The sequence below is a fragment of the Carcharodon carcharias genome, chromosome 3, assembly GCF_017639515.1.
Source record: "Carcharodon carcharias isolate sCarCar2 chromosome 3, sCarCar2.pri, whole genome shotgun sequence".
Lineage (NCBI taxonomy): Eukaryota > Metazoa > Chordata > Chondrichthyes > Lamniformes > Lamnidae > Carcharodon > Carcharodon carcharias.
In genome coordinates this window covers 98518381-98532479 of record NC_054469.1, presented here as the reverse complement: position 1 = coordinate 98532479, position 14099 = coordinate 98518381, and the positions used below count along the sequence as shown (strand labels likewise).

The window sequence follows — 14099 nt, the reverse complement described above, 5'->3', positions numbered from 1 at the left end:
AAAAAAAGAGAATTTTAAAATTATAAAGTAAGCTTACAAGCTAAAAAGCAATTACATGTAGGCAGATTCAGACTCATTGGAAGCATGGCTTTTCAATCAAACCCAAGTTTCCTGAAGCTACTTGGGGCTACTTCCCAGCATTTAATTTTATCATTTGCACCAAATGATGACTTTTTGCAATGATTAAAGATATTATTATTTATTATTAATATTGCTTTCAGACTCAGTAAAAATACATAATGACTGTTACTAAATGTGATAATTATACATTATCAGCCTGTAAGAATAATAATGCCTATGAAATCATATTGCAGAGTGAGCGGGTCGAAATATTGACATTGAAAATGGCAGTAATAACAAGTAACCAGGAATAATTCTGTGCTTGACATTAACTGGCAGATTGTTGCAATGTAGCATAGTATTAATGATTTTGCATCCAATGCAGTTAATCAAGACTGTTCATTTTAAGATTGTTGCTTATTAGAATAAAAGCTTACTTCAGATTATTCAGCGCTCATCATGGCCCAGCAAAGACAAGTTATCTCCAATGTGATTTGTATTGATATACAAAAGTAATGGATTTGAGAGTGGGTGGAATCATCCCAGATTTGCACTAAGTGTGGGTGTGAAAAATGATGTTTTACCCATCAGATGCAATGGCGGGTTTTTGTGCCTCATCATCCACTTCCCGCCTCATTAATTAAGCAGCCACAGGAAACACACTGTCCCACTGGCGGGCGGCGTCTGAATCACCCACCACGCTGTTACCTCACTGTTTCCTCACTCTGGGTGCTTTATCTAAACTGCAACTGTGCGCACAGTTCTCAATGCTTGCAGCCCAGGACTGCTCCAGTTAAAGTCAGGAAGAGTTCAGTAACCTGTCACTGGAATGTCTTTTTGAGGCCCACCATGATGTCCTCCAACCTCGCTCTGGCCTCTGGAAGTCCAGCAATCTCACCACTCTGCTTGGGGAGGGCGGTGGCAGTGGTGGTCACTGCCAATGCTGCACAGAAGAGGTTGGCCATCGAATGCAGAAAGAGGATGAATGACCTCATCTTTGCCGCCATGTAAGGCAACTGTCTCATCACTCTAAACTCACACAAGCCCATCACACATTCATTGGCATCTCGATCAGTGCCATCTTAAGAGACATCACCCCTCACTCTCTAACACAGAGCCTCACATCTCCATCTGGCCTCATCCCCTCTGGACACTGCCTCCTCTGCCCTCTCCATCTTGAGGCCACTTACACAGATCAACATGTGACCCCACACACACCTTGGATGTTCCACTTCCCCAGTACATCCCTTGACTGAGGCCACTTCTCCCCAAGCAAGCTCTAGCCCTGCAACCATTGAAAAGCCACCCCCGGCTGGTCTGGTAGGTGGAGACCTGCCCATGAGGCCCCCTAAAGTGATGTGGTGCTGTCGGCAAAGCCTTGCACTGATGACTGTGAGTGCTGCCTGAAGCAAGGTAGACAAACAAGTCTCGAAGTCCCGAGTGAAGTGCAGGTTGCCAGGTGCACATTGCTTATGTATAGTTGTGAAACATGTCAGCTTGCGATCACGCCAATGCCCAGATGATCCAGCGTGGGTGGATGATTCCGGTAAGCAGGGCTTATCATGAGATGCTAAAGTATTGAATTTAGGTTCCTGATGCACGGCAGGAAATGTGGCCCACCATTGACGGCTGGAGCGGATGATCGCAAACTGGTTTCATGATGGCCTGAAACCAATTTTTGGCCTTCTTGCCATATTGTCTGCTTACGCTCACCATGATGCCTGCTGCCAATGGGATTGGACGATTCTGCCCAGTGTTTCTTTCTAATTTATATATCGTTAAGCATCTACTAAAATATAAATAACATTCATGATACATCATTCGTAGGAAACAGAATGTTTGTGTTCCATAAATTCTGAAATGATGAGCTGTTTGAAAGTTCAGTAAACTCTCCTGCGCCACTAAAATTATTGTTCTCTGAACTGGAAAGAGTTCAATGTATGTAATATTGAAAATACTGAGGCTCAAGAATAAATTATCATCTGCATTAATCTTTAAAATTGGATGTTCAAATCTTTCAGTTCATCTGCAAAAAAATACATTTTTCTGAAATGTTCAATATTGTAATGTAGAATAACAAGCCAAAGGCTATTTATTAATTTAAAGGCAAAAAACTGCGGATGCTGGAAATCCAAAACAGAAATAAGGACAAAGAGGTGTTGAAGGTGGTGATATTATCTAAGGAATGTGCTAATTAAGGGTAGAAAGCAGGACAAGCAAGGTACAGATAGCCCTAGTGGGGGTGTGGTGGGGTGAAGGGAAGGGATTGAAATAGGCTAAAAGGTAGAGATAAAACAAAGGATAGAAATACAGTTAAAAATAATGGAAATAGGTGGGGGAAAAAAAATCTATATAAATTATTGGAAAAAAAGGGGGATCAGAAAGGGGGTGGGGATGGAGGAGAGAGTTCATGATCTAAAATTGTTGAAGTCAATACTCAGTCCAGAAAGCTGTAAAGTGCCTAGTCGGAAGATGAGGTACTGTTCCTTCAGTTTGCATTGAGCTTCACTGGAACAATGCAGCAGGCCAAGGACGGACATGTGGGCATGAGAACAGGGTGGAGTGTTGAAATGGCAAGCAACAGGAAGGTCTGTGTCATGCCTGCGGACAGACTGAAGGTGTTCTGCAAAGCAGTCACTCAGTCTGCGTTTGGTCTCTCCAATGTAGAGGAAACCGCATTGGGAGCAACGAATGCAGTAGGCTAAATTGAGGGAAGTACAAGTGAAATGCTGCTTCACTTGAAAGTAGTGTTTGGGCACTTGGATGGTGAGGAGAGGGGAAGTAAAGGGGCAGGTGTTGCACCTTCTGCGATTGCATGGGAAGGTGCCGTGGGAGGGGATTGAGGTGTAGGGGGTGATGGAGGAATGGACCATGGTGTCCCGGAGGGAACGATCCCTGCGGAATGCCACCGGGGAGGTGAAGGGCAGATGTGTTTGGTGGTGGCATCATGCTGGAGTTGGCGGAAATGGTAGAGGATGATCCTTTGAATGCGGAGGCTGGTGGGGTGATAAATGAGGACAAGGGGGACCCTATCATGGTTCTGGGAGGGAGATGAAGGTGTGAGGGCGGATGCGCGGGAGATGGGCCAGACACAGTTGCGGGCCCTGTCAACCACCGTGAGTGAAAAACCTCGGTTAAGGAAGAAGGAGGACATGTCAGAGGAATTGTTTTTGAAGGTAGCATCATCAGAACAGATGCAACGGAGGTGAAGGAACTGAGAGAATGGGATGGAGTCCTCACAGGAAGCAGGGTATGAGGAGCTGTAGTCGAGGTAGCTGTGGGAGTCAGTTGGCTTGTAATGAATATTGGTGGACAGTCTATCACCAGAAATTGAGACAGAAAGGTCAAGGAAGGGAAGGGAAGTGTCAGAGATGGACCATGTGAAAATGATGGAGGGGTGGAAATTAGAAGCAAAATTAATAAATTTTTACAGGTCCAGACGCGAGCATGAAGCAGCACCGAAGCAATCATCGATGTACCAGAGAAAGAATTGTGGGAGGGGGCCGGAGTACGACTGGAACAAGGATCTGTTTATGAGCAGGAACAGTTTCTCCCTATCTACTCTGTCCAGACCCCTCATGATTTTGAAACCTTCTATCAAGCCTCCTCTTAGGCTTCTCCTCTCCAAGGAAAACAGCCCCACTTCTCCAGTCTTTCCTCATAACTGAACTGTCTCATTCCTGGATCCATTTTCGTAACCTCTTCTGCACTCTCTCCAATGCATTCATATCCTTCCTGTAGTGTGGCATCCAGAATTGTACACAATACTTCAGCTGAGATCTAACCAGTGTCTTATATATGTTTATCATAACCTCCCTGCTCATGTACTCTATGCCCCTATTAATGAAGCCTAGAATACTGTATGCTTTATTAAAAGCTCTCTCTACCTGTCCTGCCACCTTTAATGACTTATGTACATATACACCCATGTCTCTCTGCTCCTGCACACCCTTTAGAATAGTATCCTTTATTTTATACTGGCTCTCCATGTTCTTTGTACCAAAGTGCATCACCTCACACTTCTCCACATTGAACTTCATCTACCATCTATCTGCCCACTCCACCAATGTGTCAATGTCCTCTTGAAATTCTACACTGTCTTCCTCACAGTTTACAATTCTCCCGAATGTTGTGCCATCCACAAACTCTGAAATTGACCCCTGCACACCAAGATCTAGATCATTTATATATATCAGGAAAAGCAAGGGTCCCAATGCTGACCCTTGAGGAACTCCACTACAAACCTTCTTCCAGCCAGAAAATACCCATTAACCATTACTCTCTATTTCCTATCCCTCAGCCAATTTTATATCCATGTTGCTACTGTCCCTTTTATTCCACGACCTATAAGTTTCCTCACAAGACTGTATCGAGCGTCTTTTGGAAGTCCATATACACCACATCAATGGCCTTTCCCTCATCAACCATCTGTTACCTCTTCAAAAAACTCCACCAAGTTAGTTAGACACAATTTTCCTTTAGCAAATCCATGCTGACTCTTTTGAATCAATCCACATTTTTCCATTTGACTATTAATTCTATCCCAAATAATTGTTTCTAAAAGTTTCCCCACCACCAAAGATATACTGACCAGTCTGTAATTGCAGGGCAGATCTTTACAACCTTTTTTGGACAAGGGCATAATATTTGCAATCCTCCAGTCCTCTGGCACCTCCCTCAAATCCAGAGACCATTGAAAGGCCAGTGCTTCTGCAATTTCCAATCTCTCTTCCTTCAATGGGCAGAATTTTCCCAGAATTGCACTGAGTGGTGGCAGGTGGGTAAAATGGAGTCCTACCCACCAATGAAAATGGCGGGTTTTCACGCCGTATCTTCCTGAGCCTGCCTCATTATATATTCACTCCCACAAAACATGCCGTTTCCATGTTGGGTGGGCTCTCATTCGCCCACTCACCATCACCCTGCTGTTGCATCATGCCGGCCATTGTCTTTAAAAGTCAGCCGCCAGCAAAGCGCTCATCACCACCAGCTCACCACTGCTGCCTGGAAGACATGGTCAGCAAAGGCAAAAAGACTGAAGCACCCCGCTTCAATGATGCAACCCTCGAGAGACTGCTGCATGCCGTGGAGGCCCACTGGGATGTGCCCTACCCCTGCTCTGGCTGAAGGTTGGGTAGCAATATCACCAACCCGGCTTGGGAGTCAGTGACAGCAGTGGTCAGCGCGAACGGCCTGCAGAGGAGGACAGCCACCCAGTGCCGCAAAAGGATGAATGATCTCCTTCATGCTGCCAGGGTCAGTCACTCTTTTCATCACTCCCAACTCACATATTCACAAACCCATCACACATCCATAGGGCCCTCACTCACTGTCAGTGCAAGGGACACCACCATTCATTCTTTCACGCACACCTTCGTAGCCCTCATCCTGTCCATGGGACCACTCACCACACACACACACACACACACACACACACACAGGCCAGGTGACTTTGGGGCTGACCGGCCCATCTGACTCCCCTCTTCCTGTGGCCAAGCAGATCCAGCTTCACAGGCTGAGGATGGTGTCACTGCCACACAGCAGGACCCCAAAAGCAGGCCAGGGCTCTCCAAGTCTCGACCCTCCAGAGAATGCCTGCCAAAGTCATCAAGTCAGGGTGTCACAGTCAGCAGGCTGCCTCCACCTCTGCTGCGGAGTTTGGAAAGATAGAAAAAAGTAGCTGCACAGCCTCGCCACGGGTGTTGATTGCTTGTACAATACTGCTCATTATTGTCAATAACCACCTAAGAATGTCACCCTGCCTCTGACTCCTTGGGAAGAGTTTTCCCCGCATCTTGGGGGGAGCGGGGGGGAAGTGCGGGAGGGGGCGCATGCAGGCGTGCCTCCGATTGGCACCCCCGACTGGGGGCGTGCAGCCATTTTACATGGGCGGGCCAATTAAGGCCCGCCCAGCATGATGTCCGCCAGGAAGTGCTATGTGCTCCCTTTGCAGGCAGCGGGGGGGGGGATTCCCTCAGTCGAGAGTGCGCCCTTAAAGAACGCACTGATCTCCCTGAGACTAAGTGCTGCCTCAGGGAGATCGGCGCCAAATTCAAAAATGATCAATATACAAAAATAAAATTTCGCTGACAAGTCTCCTCATGTGACACTGTCACATGTGTTGGGACATGTCCATCACTTTCAATCAAACTTTTATTAAATTTTAAAAAACCCTCATGAAACCTTATCCCACCCGTGGATGAGGTTTCATGCTTTTTCTGAAGCCCGCCAGGTCTTCCAGCCTGCCCGCCAGCCTTAAGGTTGGACGGACAGGTCCATGAATTACTTGAATTAGTTTTTAAATGACCTCAATTGTCCGTTGACAGGCCAGCGGGCACACAGCTGATTTGGCTGCACCCCCACTGACCTGAAAATTGGAATGACGCGGGATGACATTGGGTGTTCCGCCTGAGATCACCCCATGTCACTTTACGCATCAGCGAGCAGGCACCACCACCCCCCCCACTCCCCCACCCCCACTCACCGATCTAAATATCCTGGCCCTTGTTCTGATGAGCTGTGTTCTTGTCACTCAGATGTGAAACTTTTCTGCTCAAGATAAACGGCAGGTGTCTCAGTCCAGGGCCTCTTCCCTGTGCTCTGTGCAGCCTTCAGACCACAGCCTCACACTCCCTGGACACATTACTGATGCCTGCACCTTAGCAATGCTAGTCTTTGCTGCCAGAATGTAGTGGGCAGGCGTCACAGAGTTCTCTCATACTCTTTGTGTGCCCTCAGCAGCTTTAAGGTGGGGCTGGCCCCCCTCACACCAGCATCTTCAACCAGTGATGCTGTGCACCAGCTCCTGAAGGGCTGAGGTGCTAAAGGCGGACACAGATCAGATGTGTCCAAAATTTCACGGCTGGGTCTCTGAGATGGCCCGGATCATGGAGCACAAGCAAGCTGCCCTCAGCCAGACAGGAGTCAGACATTCACAGAAGCCATGTGAAGATCTATGGAGTGTCCTCACTGCATGTTGTCAACATCCTCCTGCGATCGAGTGATTATTAGGGCCTCCACTGCATCTCCATGATAGGAGCATTCTCACAGTCAAACATTCACAACTGCGATGTGAGGATCTACGGGGACACCTCACTGCATGTCGTCATCACGCTCCACAAATCTGGCAGCTACAAGGGCCTCCCGAGGGCGCCTGCACTGTCTAGCCAGTGCAAGAGTCTCATCTCTATCATTGTCACCATCAAGGACCCCCTCACACTCATCCCTGTTGGCATCCTCCGCATCAGAGGAGACATTCAGCTCCTCCATCTCCTCCTCAGCCATTTCTTCACCCCGCTGCAGTGCCAGGTTGTAAAGGGCGCAGCAGATGACAACGATGTGTGACACCCGCTATGAACTGTATTGCAGGGCTCCACCAAACTGGTCCAGGCTCTGGAGCCGCATAGTCAGCATCCCGATGGTCTGCTTCACCATGTTGGGAGCTGCTGCATGAGCCTCATTATAGTGCTACTCTGCTGCAGTTTGAGGCCGTCACATGGGTGTCATCAGCCATGGCCTCTGCGGGTAGCTCAGGTGCCAACCCTGGAGCCTCTGTGGAACTTGGGAGACTGCAGGGATCTGCGAGTGACTCAGGATGTAGGTGTCGTGCACAGTCCCTGGAAACCGTGCGCATACCTGCAGGATGCGCTTCTGGTGGTCGCATACCAGCTGCACGTTCAGTGAGTGGAAGCCCTTGCGGTTGATGAAGTCTACTGAGTTCAGTAATGGAGACTTGAGCATCACATGAGTGCAGTTAATTGCACTCTGCACCTGTGGGAATCCAGAGATCAGGGTAAATCCAATGGCCCTTGCATCTTGGCTGTTCCAGTCCCGGGCAAAATGCACAAAGCTGTGTGCCATGGAGAAGATGGCATCCATAACCTCATGGATGCATTTGTGGGTGGTAGATTGTGAAATCCCACAGCGGTCACCTGTGGAGCCCTGAAAGGAGCCACTGACATAGAAATTGAACGCTATGGTCACTTGCACAGCCACTGGCAGTGGACGCCCTCCATGTCCCCTTGGCGCCAAGTCCTGCAGTAAGTAGCAGATGTGAGCCACCAGATCCCTAGACATGCGCAGTCATTGGTGACACTGGTTCTCGGTCATCTGCAGGAATGGAAGGCGGCGTCTGTAGACCCTGGATGTCACTATGCGCCAACCAGCCACGGCTCGCTGTCGCTCCTGGGCAGCATGTGCGGGAGTCCCCTGCTGCCCCTTCTTCATCAGGTTGCTGCTCCTGCCTTTGCACAGCCAGGTGCCTCAGTCACTCTCTCCTCCGTCTTCTATGGTCACTGTAGGCCCTCAGGCATACAGCTAGGTCACCAGAATCCATGATCCTGACGTGGTCCTCCTGCAGCATGAAAGATGGAGAGACGTGGTTATCATGGCTATAGTTAGCACCTTTCCTGGTCCTGTGTGACCGCCCCTTAATGCTTCTCGGAGATTGCTGGTCACCCCTTGGATAGCCAGTGATGAGTGTGTTGCATGGCTGCCCTGTCAACCTGCAACATGGGGTCACTGGCCCAAACCAGGATGTTGAGATTGCAAGGGGCTGTGAGCACCTCCAGCAGTGACTGCTACATGGCCAGCATTGGCGAGGAGATTGTGCAACGTGTGCAGCCCAACTGCTCCGTGGTCCAATAAAGTGGTGATGGACTTGAAGCCTGTGCTAGGGGTAGGGGGTGGATGGTGGGGGGTTTGGGGGAGTTGGGGGGTAAGTAGTTATGGAGTGCTTGGTGGCCCTTTGGTGTCTCCGTGTTGCTTGTATGGGTGGGCAGGCTAGGAACCTGACCCCAATCATATCACTGTGGCTGCATCTGATCTGTCTTAGTTGCAGAGGCATGGTCAGTTTATATAGGTGTCCCTAATGCATGGCCACTTCCCTCGCTTACCCTGCCACCCACCTCGATTGCCTATGCACAGGATGCACTGCCAGGGCAGAACTTGAGCCCCCCAACCTGCCTCAGCAGTCGCCTCTGAGGGCCAACACTTGTCCCCAGACACCCCCCACCCCTCAGCAGTTGCCTACGGGGCCAGTCATCAGTTTCCCCTGCCCTCAGCACCCGAGGCCTATGAACATTGGGCGAACTGTGGAGAACGCTGCTGTCCGCTCACCTCAGTTCCTCAAAGTGAAGGCCGCAAAGTGCACATCGCCTGCCTGCTGTTGTGAAACACATTGACGTGCTTTCCTGCCGACATGGACAGACGATACGGTGGGGTTCCAAGAGCCTGGCAGGATGGCCTTTTAATTATATGCTAATATATTACAATTAACTCCCCGCCGACTGATGGCGGGAAACCATCGGCGGGCTGAGCAGAATATTGTGACCTGCCTTCACGCTATCGTGAAGTGGTCCCACCATATTTTCCACACATGCCGCCTATCACGCCCGCCACCAGCGGGCTCAGAAAATTCCACCCAATATTCTTGGACGCATTTCATCTGGTCTCGGTGCCTTACCAATTTTAAGTACTGACAACTTGTCCAATACCTCCTCCTTATCAATTTTAAACCCTTCTAGTGACTGAGTTTCCTCCTCTGTCACCATGACCTGGGCAGCATCTACCTCGTAGGTAAAGACAGATGCAAAGTATCCATTTAACACCTTAGCCATGCCTCTTACCTCTATGTGTAAATCCCTTTTTTGGTCCGTAATTGGCCCTACTACTCCTTTTACTACTCTTTTACTATTGATGTGCTTATAGAATACTTTAGGATTTCCTTTAATGTTAGCTGCCAGTCTTTTTTCATGACCCCTCTTTGCTCCTTGTACTTGCTTTTTCCCATCCCTTCTGAATCTCCTGCATTCGGCTTGGTTCTCAAACGTATTTGCTGCTTGACACCTGTCATTAGACCACTTTTTCTTTGTCAACTTAATTTTTATCTCTTTTGTCATCTAGAGAGCTTCAGGTTTATTTGTCCTACCCATCCCTTTTGAAACAACATACCTTGACTGTGCCCTAACCATCTCCTCTTTGAAGATAGCCCATTGTTCAGCTACTGTTTTTCCCGCCAACCTTTGGTTCCAGTCTATCTGGCCCAGCTTCGTTCTTGCCCCATTGAAGCCCGCTCTGTGCCAGTTGTTTATTCTTACTTTGGATTGACCAATGTCATTTTCCACTGTCATCCTAAACCTTATGACACAATGATCACTGTCCCCTAAATGTTCCCCCACTGTCACTTGAACCATCTCATTTCCAAGAACCAGGTCTAGCAGTGCCTACTTGTTTGTTGGACTGAACACATACTGCTGTAGTAAGTTCTCCTGAACACAATCTAGGAACACTTGTCCCTGACTTCCTCTTACACTACCACTATCCCAGTCAATAAACAGGTAATTAAAGTCCCCCAATATAACTACTCTATGATGTTTACGCCTCTGTAATTTCCTTGCCGATTTGTTCCTCTATATCCTTCTCAGATGCTGGTGGTCTGTATGTTAAACTGAGCAATGTAATTGCACCCTTCTTATTCCTTAGCTCTAGCCAAATCGATTATGTCCTTGAATCCTCTGACATATCCTCTTTCTCCAGTACTGCAATGTTCTCCTTAATCAAAAACGCCACCCTCCTCCTTTTTTCCCTTTCCTATCTTTCCTGAACATTTTGTAATCAGGAATATTTAGCACCCAGGTCTGCCCTTCCTTAAGCCAGGTCTCCGTTATCACCACAGCATTATGATCCCATTATGATCACAAAGCAATCTGCCTGTAACTCCCCAGTTTTATTAGCTATACTTCGTGCATTCACATACATGCAGTGTAATCCTGATTTAGACTTCATTACTTGCTTCTTTACTCTGACTCTATTAACGTACTGTTCTCTATTTTAGTGCAATCTGCCTCTCCCAACATTCTATGCACCCTGGTATTACTTTCTAACATTCTCTCCTGGTTCCCACACCCCTGCTGAGTTAGTTTAAACCCTCCCCAACAGCACTAGCAAAACAACCCGCAAGGAACTCAGTCCCAGCTCTGTTCAGATGCAACCCGTCTGTGGCTTGTATAGGTGTCATCTCCCAGAGCCAGTCCCAGTGTCCCAGGAATCTAAAGCCTTCCCTCCTGCACCATCTATCCAGCCATGCATTTATCTGTCTTATCTTCCTATTTCTGTACTCACTTGCACATCGCATGGGGAGTAATCTGGAGATTACTACATTAGAGGTCCTGCTTGCTAATTTTCTACTTAGCTCCCTAAATACCGATTGCAGGACTACATCCCTCTTCCTACCTATGTTGTTAGTACCAATGTGGATCATGACCTTTGGCTGTTCACTCTCCCCCACAAGAATGTCCTTTCAAGAATGAAACTTTCCTTCCCATTTCTCTCCTGCCATAGTTTGGTTTCATGGGTGCCAGTGCCCCCACAGTATGTACCTAGAGGCCATTTATGGCATAAGTCTAAATCCTCAATATTGACAAATTACTCACTCATCAGAGGTACAACAACCTAGCCTTTTTCTTCTTTGGATGCAATATCATCTCTCTGTGATGATTCATTAGGATATATTCAACAATTTCCAGATAAGATTGTTGATTCAGGATTGCTCCAGACCTATTCTGCTCAATGTATAAGCTATATATTTAAAGGACCACAAAGCTTGACTTCCAATCTTATGTTCCCCTTTAATCTTATTTATAACAAATTTCCCAAATTCCACAGAATCTCCCCTTAGTAACTTATTGACATGCATCATAAGGATGTCTGAGAGTTTCCCTTTGTGGTACCAGTAGAACATTGCTAGATCTGCTTTCAGTTGAGTACAGCCTATTTTAGTAAGACAGATCTAACTGAGAAATACCATGCTTTTGATACATCATTCAATCCATAAACACATTTGTTTAATTTCCACAGCTTCCCTTCTACATTGCTTGTCTCTTTAGGCAGTTTCAAAAACGCTTCCCTGTTCAATTTTTCTTCCTGCAAAAATGCAGTTTTATATCGATCAACCTATAATGCCACGAATATATCCCCCATCTGACACTTGGGAGTAGATACCAAATTTCTTCCAACTTTCCCAACTCTTTTTGGTTTGCCTTTATTAATTTACCTTCTAATTTGTTGGCAGCCACCAAAACTTCTCAGTCATAAGGGCTTCTACTTCGAGTAGTGTTTCTAGAATGTTCTGTAGTTCTTGCTATGTTGCATACTCTTGTCAAGCTATGGCCTCTACTTGCCCCCTTCTATGTCTTTCTAGGTTACTGTTACAGGATCTCTACCTCCCATGTTCAGAGGTTCTATCACCAGTCACTGCAAGATCCATTGTGAGAACTTGTACTGCATTCTCCTGATTTCCACTCTTTTCACTCCTTTCTACAAGGCCATAGATCATACTTCTTGTCCATCATCTTGGACTTTTAGCCAATACTTAAACTTGCCAGTAGCTTTCCCACAATAGTCACATCCCTCTATTCACAGGTATGTCCATCACCTGAGTACCCACTCTAGACAGTTGTCCTTTGGATTGATGGCCCTGTCCATTAGTATCATTCTGCATATTACCATCCGGCCCCTGATATAGTGTTCTGTTCCTCATAAATGTTAAACACATGTGAAATACACCTGTATGTGAAATACAGGCTGCCTCAACACCTTCCATTAACTGCTCAGATTATGAAAGTTTGTAATCAATCTCAATTAACTGTGATGAATAGACCTTAATTGTTTGACTACCATATTGAAGAACCACTGTTACCATCACACCCAGTCACTTTACCTGCACCTTTCCACTCTTTATGCTCCTCTCTTTTATAGTACGCCAAATCCCCAGGATTTGCTCTGAATTTCTCTGAGACTTCAGCCTTGATGAATGTCCTTCTCTTTGCATGTAAAGCATTCATACGTGCAGGAAAAATGGAACTAATTGAAGTTTCTTCTAGGGCAGGGGGACTATCACAGAGCACAGAAGGTAATTTGGGATTCCTTCCATAGATCAATGATAATCTTTTAAATCTTTTAAATATAGATCAATGATAATGACTATACCCCCAAGCATCTGAAACAACTTCTTTGTATTGACCACCCAGGCCAGTGCAATTGTTAACTTGCAGTTTGGTTGATTGGCTAAGATCTTATGGAGTATCTCCATTGACCATCATATGATTTCTTTCACAGAGTCCATTGCTGAAAGGATTTGTAGCTGTGGTGTCCATGACCACATGACCACTAAGTTTTCACACAAGTTATTGTTATTATTAGCAAATTTTACCCCCTCCTCCTCCTCCTCCTCCTCCTCCTCCCCCCATTGTCAGTCAGAAATATTGCCTGTGTTCCAAGTCTGGTCCCTATCCATTTCTCCATGACTTTTTCTACAATCACTCTTTTGTTCTCACCACTGTGGAAAGACTGAATCAGGTTTCCATGTGTATAAAATATAAAATGAAAATGTTTCTGTCTTTGTCCCACACTTTTATACCCATGACTGCTACTTCATTAAATTCTCTTGTTAATGGAAGACTTATATTGGCAGTGTCCTCCAATTATTTTTAATGTAATGTCACATTTTTCACTAATCTCTTCGATGAGCCTTGTATACTCATTATCAACCACACCTGCACCCATTTTTAATTTGTGACAAGAAGGGTGAGCAAATTGGCTCTTTAAGACAACTTGCTTTTTTTTCTCTCAGTTTCTGATCACCTGTTACCAAAAACACTTCTTTAACACTCTGATTAGAAATGTCAGGTTTTGTTAAGGGGATGCCTTATTGGGTAAACTGCAGATCCACTGACTTTCTAAAAATAATTGCTTTATCATGTTTGTCCAGTTTCATTTGTGTCTTTTCTGATGGAAGACTTGCAGAGCAAGCCTTCTATCTCACCAGAGACTACAGTTTAACCTCAATGTGTTGTCATCCCAAACCTGAAACAAGTAGAACTTTCATACTCCCTAATCTTACTTTGATCCTTTCTACTGAGTGAATCTAAATAGCATTTTAACCAATCCGTTCCACGCACTAAACTAAAAGCAAAATGCTGCAGATGCTGGAAATCTGAAATAAAAACAGAAAATGCTGGAAAAACTCAGGAAGTTTGGCA

General features: G+C 46.3%; 1 protein-coding gene across 1 annotated transcript in view; it reads left to right on the top strand.

Moving 5' to 3' along the window:
• Positions 1-14099, top strand: part of zgc:110045 (uncharacterized protein LOC664755 homolog) — a 269243-nt gene that overhangs the window by 222187 nt on the left and 32957 nt on the right. The gene's annotated exons all lie outside the window — the stretch shown is intronic.